Here is a 6,730-nt window from a genome sequence, read left to right as displayed (position 1 = left end):
CATGACATGCTGAGGGATGACATCATGGAGTTTGTGAGTTTGTCAGGGTGTGAGACCCTAAATGATATGATTGCTAGATCCCGAGAACTTGATATTAATTTATAGCACATCAAGAAGAGGAAGCCAAAGCATATTCAGATTTCAGTAGGCCAGGTGAAGAGACCCATGACTTAGGATTCACGTTTGGGAGGCCATCAGAGCCACAGCCATTGTGCCAAGTGCAGAAGGACCCATGAGGGAGGATGTCAGTAGACAGGTCGAGGATGTTTCAATTGTGGCCAGATGGGTCATTTTAGTAGGGATTGCCCCCATGGGTCATCTCCAATGTGTTTTCAATGTAACCAGGTTGGACACAAGAAGGCCGATTGTCCGATGTTGAGGGTGGAGCAGTAAATGCATATGCTCCAGTTACTTTGAGGATCACTAACGGTCGTGAGGTTAGGGCAAGAGCCCCAGCAACGAGGATCTGAGCATTGCAGTGTCAGACAGGGGAGGTCAGGGTTTCATCGGATGCTATTGCAGGTATGTTATCTTTTGCTTTCTTCTTGATTATTGTCAGTATTTATATTGCCTTGGAATCTTGTTTTGGTATGGATAAGTATTATCTTTGGTCTAATTCTATGTTATTGCCTGGGTTATATCATCAAGAATTTTTATATGCCATTTTGCATGCCAAGAGTCATTAGTGGGTTGTACCTCGCTGAGCGGGATTTAGTTTGTTCGGTTGTTGTTCCGGATATTTGATGGGATCAATTCAGGGGTATCGTTTGGAAGGTCTATGGTCGGATTAGCCGGTTATGTAACATCCAAAAACACGACCCAAAATTTTTTGTTTTAATAATAATAAAAATAATATACTGATCGTCATATCATGAAACCATACGTCAATTATCTCAACTCATAATAAAATGTTGTGAAACAATTGTGCCAAATCAAACTATGAATCAAAACAAATCCCAGGATAAAGACTGAAGTTGTGGTGTGAGCGATGCCATCATCCCGAGCTCTTCCCTTTACTTGCGGAAGTACCTAAAACCAAAACTGAAACTGTAAGCACGAAACTTAGTGAGCTCCCCCAAACTATCACATACCATACAATAACATATAAGAAACTACTGGGCCTTGCCCACTGCATCGGACCGAAGCCCGGAAACTGCATCGGACCGAAGTCCGGGACTAACCAGGGCCTTACCCTCTGCATCGGATCGAAGTCCGGAAACTGCATCGGACCAGAGTCCGGAACTAACCAGGGCCTTTCCCTCTACATCGGACCGAAGTCCGGAACTGACTGAACATAGTATAACATAATCACAACTACTGGCATAAACACATATACTGCATATTGCTTCAGGCCGAGGTCCGGAACACATAATCACAAATCCATGCTTGAATCATAAAGACATTAAGCACACCGAACTACTACATCAGACCAAAGTCTGGAACTACTGCTAACTAAACGGGCCGGCGTTGTGGCCGTAGACTCGTTCCTACTGGAAGGAAACTCACCTTGTAGCCTAGATGCTGAAAGAACTGCTCCGGAATCTGTCTGTTGCGTCTCCGGTTTCACCCCGGCTACAATTTCCATAAGTACCCTCAATCAAATTATTGATAAATATACTGAGAGTAAAACGACTATTTTACCCCTTGTCAAAATCAACCTATTGGTCAAAGTCAACATTCAGTTGACCTGACTCGTCGAGTTGGGTCACCAACTCGTCGAGTCCTTACTCTCACTTTCTTGCTTCTGCTCGCTACTACTCATCGATTTTGGCATAGACTCGACGAGTTCCTCTTCGATACTAACACTCAGTGAATCTGCATCCGACTCGCTAAGTTGTATGAACAACTCGTCGACTCCTCCTTCAACACATGAATACTCTGACTGTGACTCGCCGAGTTGTATGAACAACTCGTCGAGTCTGTTCTTCAGGCATGAAGATTGCCTTGGACTCACTGAGTCAGGGCATTGACTCGCCGAGTCCTTCCATGAATGATTCTAACCTCTAGCTCACTGATTCCATCTCTCACTCATTGGTTCCACTCGGCATAACTCGAAAAAGGGAAAACAGGGGACTCGCGACTCGACTCGCCGAGTCTGAAGAACGACTCGCCGAGTCGTATACATGCAATCACCATATACTCGATTCTGCTTGAAACCAGTTCATTCCATTCATAGATCTGGGCTCTTAGGGCTTGTTTAACACATAAAGTTTTAAGGCTCAAAGCACACTATAAGAGTAGATCTAGGGCTTTCATGCAATATGGCTCCATAAAGGTATTAGATCTAGGCTTATGGAACTCAAACATAGCTAGATCCGAAGGCTATTCATCTCAATGTGTCCTCTATGCTACTACCAAGCCAAGAAATGGTTCAAGAATAACTTCAATGGTGTTCCAATGGGGATTTAAGCATTGAAATAAAAAAGGGGTCGAGTTATACCTTACTATACTTCGAAATGCCACAAAGATCTTGGATCTCCTTCTTCTCCTCTTGATCTACCTTCCTTCTTCTCTCAAGATCTTTAAAGAATCACACCAAAACACACAAAATGCTAAGAGAGTTCTAGGGTTTCGAGAAGGATGCTCTGGGGGTGATGGGGGCTGACTTGACGTCCCAAAAAGTTGATTAAATAGGGTGAAAACCCTTGAAATTAGGGTTTCATCCAGACTGGCGGACTCGCCGAGTCCCCAACTTAAACATGCTTAATATCCCGACTCTACTCGACGAGTCTGGCTACTGACTCGTCGAGTTCCTCTTGAGAACTTGAAAAATAATTATTTAAATAACATACCATAATTTGGGGTGTTACAGGTTATTTCTTCAATGAAGTCAGAGTTTAGTCGTGTTAGATTTTTTTTCGGTAGGATCGACAGTCGTCTATGGAAGGACCTTTGGGTCCAATCACTACCATAGCTAGAGAAGGAGCGGTAGAAAGAAGATGGTGATGGCAGTCGCATGAGTTTGTTTGGTCATCGCAAGTGCCTGGGGAATTTTATAATTGCAAGGGTTGAAGATGGTTAAACTTCAGAGATCCTTCTGAGGATGGGAACTTGGAGTGAAGATTCTCCAGTTCCGGTCAAGGGTTATAGTCTTTGTCACCATAATAAAGGACCTAAGGATTTGGTGTTGTATCATGGGAAGTGATTGGGATTATCAGGCTTGGTAAGATTTTGGGGAGTAGTCGTCTTGATTTTAAGAGTTGTACGATCATTTAGATTAGCTAATAATGGAATGCTGACATTTGTAAGCTCGGGATGTCGACAATTTGAATAGCAAGGTTTAGAGATGGATCGGAAATGCATCAAAACTAATTGATTGGAAGGACGTAGTCGAGCCCAAGTGGGGGGGATCAACGGTCTAAAGGATTACACAAGGAAGGATATTTGAGTTTCGTTGCACATCTATAGTGTCGCATGGCAGGTATGTAGATGGATCAAGGTTGAGGGTGGTGTTAGGGCCTCTCTGTTTGTTCTTGTCTAATTAACGATGTGGGGTTCGAAGCATGACCCAAACACCTGGTTGGGATATAAGTGGATTCAGGTTCGACTTAGCTCAATTTTGGTCGGTATGGTAGAGGTGTGGTAAGACCATGGGTGGTGACCATGGCAGAATTGAAGTGTCGTAAGACTGTAGGGTGGGCGTAGCATTCTGTAGCACCTGGTTCCTGGTATGTATGATTTATCTGAGTATTTTACACTTTTAGCCTTGGACTCGGCGAGTCGTAGGCTAGACTCGCCGAGTAGGGATGAGATTTGGAGCACGAATAAGTTGGCAACTTGGCGATTCCATATTCTGGACTCGGCGAGTCCATCTGTCTGGAAGAAACCCTAATTTCATGGGTTTGCACCCTATTTAAACCCACCTTATGCGCCCCAAGTTAGCCTCCTTCACCCTCGGAGCATCATATACCGAACCCTAACCCTCTCCTTGTGATTTGAAGTGTTCTTGTGCTTGTTCCTGGAAGATTGAAGAAGAGAAGGAAGGAAAGACCAAAAGAGAAGGTGAAGAGTAAGAATTTAGGACTTAATCCAGAGTTCATTGAGGTACAATTCGGATTTATTCTGTTTTTATGCTCAAATCCCCATTAGAACATCATTAAACTATCTTTGAACCATTTCCAAGCTTGTTAGTAGTATAGGGATCATAATGGGTTGAATAACTGCCAGATCTGGCTATGTTCGAGTTCCAGAAGCCTACATCTAATACCTTTATGGGGCCATATTGCATGAAAGTCCTAGATCTACCCCTTTTAGTGTGTTTTGAGCCTTAAAATCCCCATTGATGATTATATACACGTAAAGTTGGAAACTTTACGTGTTAAACGAGTCCTAGGAACCCAGATCTATGAATGGAATGCACTGGATTCAAGCAGAATCGAGTGTAGAGAGATTGCATGTATGCGATTTGGCGAGTTGTTCTTTGGACTCGGCGAGTCGAGTCGCGAGTCCCTGATTTTTCCCCTTTTTCGAGTAGGCGAGTAGAGCAGTGAGCCATAGGTGGACTAAGTGAGTCGGAAGCCAGACTCATCAATGGAGGGACTCGGCGAGTCAATTCCCTGAATCGGCGGGTCCAAGGCAATCTTCATAGAACTCGGTGAGTTGTTCATCAACTCGGCGTGTCGAGGACAGAACGTGTTCATCGGATGAAGATTAACTCGACGAGTTGTTCATACAACTCGGCAAGTTGGATGAAGGACCATTGAGTATTCAGTTAGGAAGAGAACTCGTTGAGTCAATGCCTAACTCGACGAGTAGAGACGGGAGTAAGGTCAATCGACTGGATATGGACTCGACGAGTTGGCAAGCCAACTCGGCGAGTCGGGTCAACTGGAAGTTGACTTTGACTTGACTTTGGTTTGGAATCGGTCAGGGGTAAAATAGTCATTTTACCCTGGGATTAGTATCAATGTCTGATTAAGTGTTTTATGGGAATATAGTCGGGGGATCACCGGAGCAGCTGTCAGACATTTGCGGATCAGCTTTTCAGCAGTCATCCTTTTGAGGTGAGTTACCTTCCAGTAAGGGTGGGTCTAAGGCCACAATACCGGCCCACCAAGTAGGAGTATTTTAGAAGATGATTGTCTTTGTGATAATTATCTTGGTATGGATACGTGTCTGGTTATGAGATATATCTATATAATATGTTACGTGTATGATATGGATAGTTTTCCCCTGACAGTGGTCTTTAGGACCGAAGAGTAGGTCAGTACTCGGATATGCCTGATTGTATGCTTATACCTTGTTGTTGTATGCTAGTAGTAGGGGTGGAATAGACCCAAGTTACCGGTTGAAAGATACCGATGATGATTACCGGTTGAAAGATACCGATGATGAATACCAGTTGTAAGATACCGATGATGATTACCGGTTGAAAGATACCGATGATGATTACCGGTTAAAAGATACCGATGGTATTGTATGGTATGTGGTATGATGGGGGAACTCACTAAGCTTCGTGCTTAAAGTTTTAATTGTGGTTGCAGGTACCTCTTCGTCAAAGGGGAAAGAGCCGGCGGCGTAGCGGTGCATCACACACATGATTTCCGCACTGGATTTTCTGGGATCGTACTCTGATTTTCTTGTTCCCGATGATATTGTTTTGAGACATAACCTTATGTTTTATAATTAATGTAACCTTGACAATGTTTTAGTAACACGCTTTATTACATGTTAAATTCTAAAAAATGAAATTTTTGGCCTCGAAATTTGGGATGTTACAAGTTGGTATCAGAGCCCTGGTTTGAGGGATTCGGACACACCCTCGGGGGTGTCAGGACTCAAACTGAGGGACTAAAAGATTTTTTTTTAAGGAAAATGGTTTTCTAAAATCTAAAATGGGAAGTTTTAAGAAAGACGAAGTGTGTGATGCGTGCGACCGGCCGGGCTCAAGTAAGTTTTCCCCAAGATACCCTTACTTGTTATGTTATGTTGTATGGTTTTGATTCAGAAAAATTGCATGATAGAATAGGACTAAGGATCTAGGAGGATTCCTTGTGTGCCTGATATATGATTTTGAGAATTGCATGCTAGCTAGGGCTAAGGATCTAGGAAGGATGCCTTATATGCCTGTTGTATGAGTTGTATGCTAGGACTGTTTAGTCAATAGGATGGCCTGTGTAGGTTATGCCTGGTTTGGTTACTCAATGCACGAATGCGTCTTGATTTGCGCTATAGGAGGTTCTGGCCAACTTCGACTAACTAGTGAACGAATATGTAACGGTATCCGCAAGCTAGTTAGGGGGACGCGGTAAGGACTCCTAATGCACCTGATGGCGAGGAGTAGGTCTGAGAGTACCCTAGGGAAGCCTAGGATGTGATTAGTGGAAAGAGCATCAGTGAAAGGGACCTGGTGAAGTTGAGGCAATCCTTGGGGAAAGTACGGATAGATGTGGAAGGTAGTATGGGCCCGTACTACTGAAAGCAGAGGATCCGTACTCGATTCAAGGAAGGCTGAGATGGAACCTCGAAACTTGGAGAGTGTGTGAGACCCTTCAGGGGGTATATGTGATCCTAACAATTGTATTATTATTTTTCAGAATGGTGGTCACACGTCATGGAGCAGGGGGATCAGGACCTGGTTCGGGATCGGGTTCGGGACCGGGACCCGAGCATGTTGATGATGGGTTACGCGATTTCATCGCGTCCGAGATTACGAAAGGTATCCTTGAGGCGACCCCGGTCATTTTTGAGTCGATCAAGGAAGGGATTATCGAGCTAATGGAGGATCGCC

This window comes from Lactuca sativa, chromosome 9, assembly GCF_002870075.4.
Source record: "Lactuca sativa cultivar Salinas chromosome 9, Lsat_Salinas_v11, whole genome shotgun sequence".
NCBI classification, from domain to species: domain Eukaryota; kingdom Viridiplantae; phylum Streptophyta; class Magnoliopsida; order Asterales; family Asteraceae; genus Lactuca; species Lactuca sativa.
Note: the sequence above shows the minus strand (reverse complement) of the source record.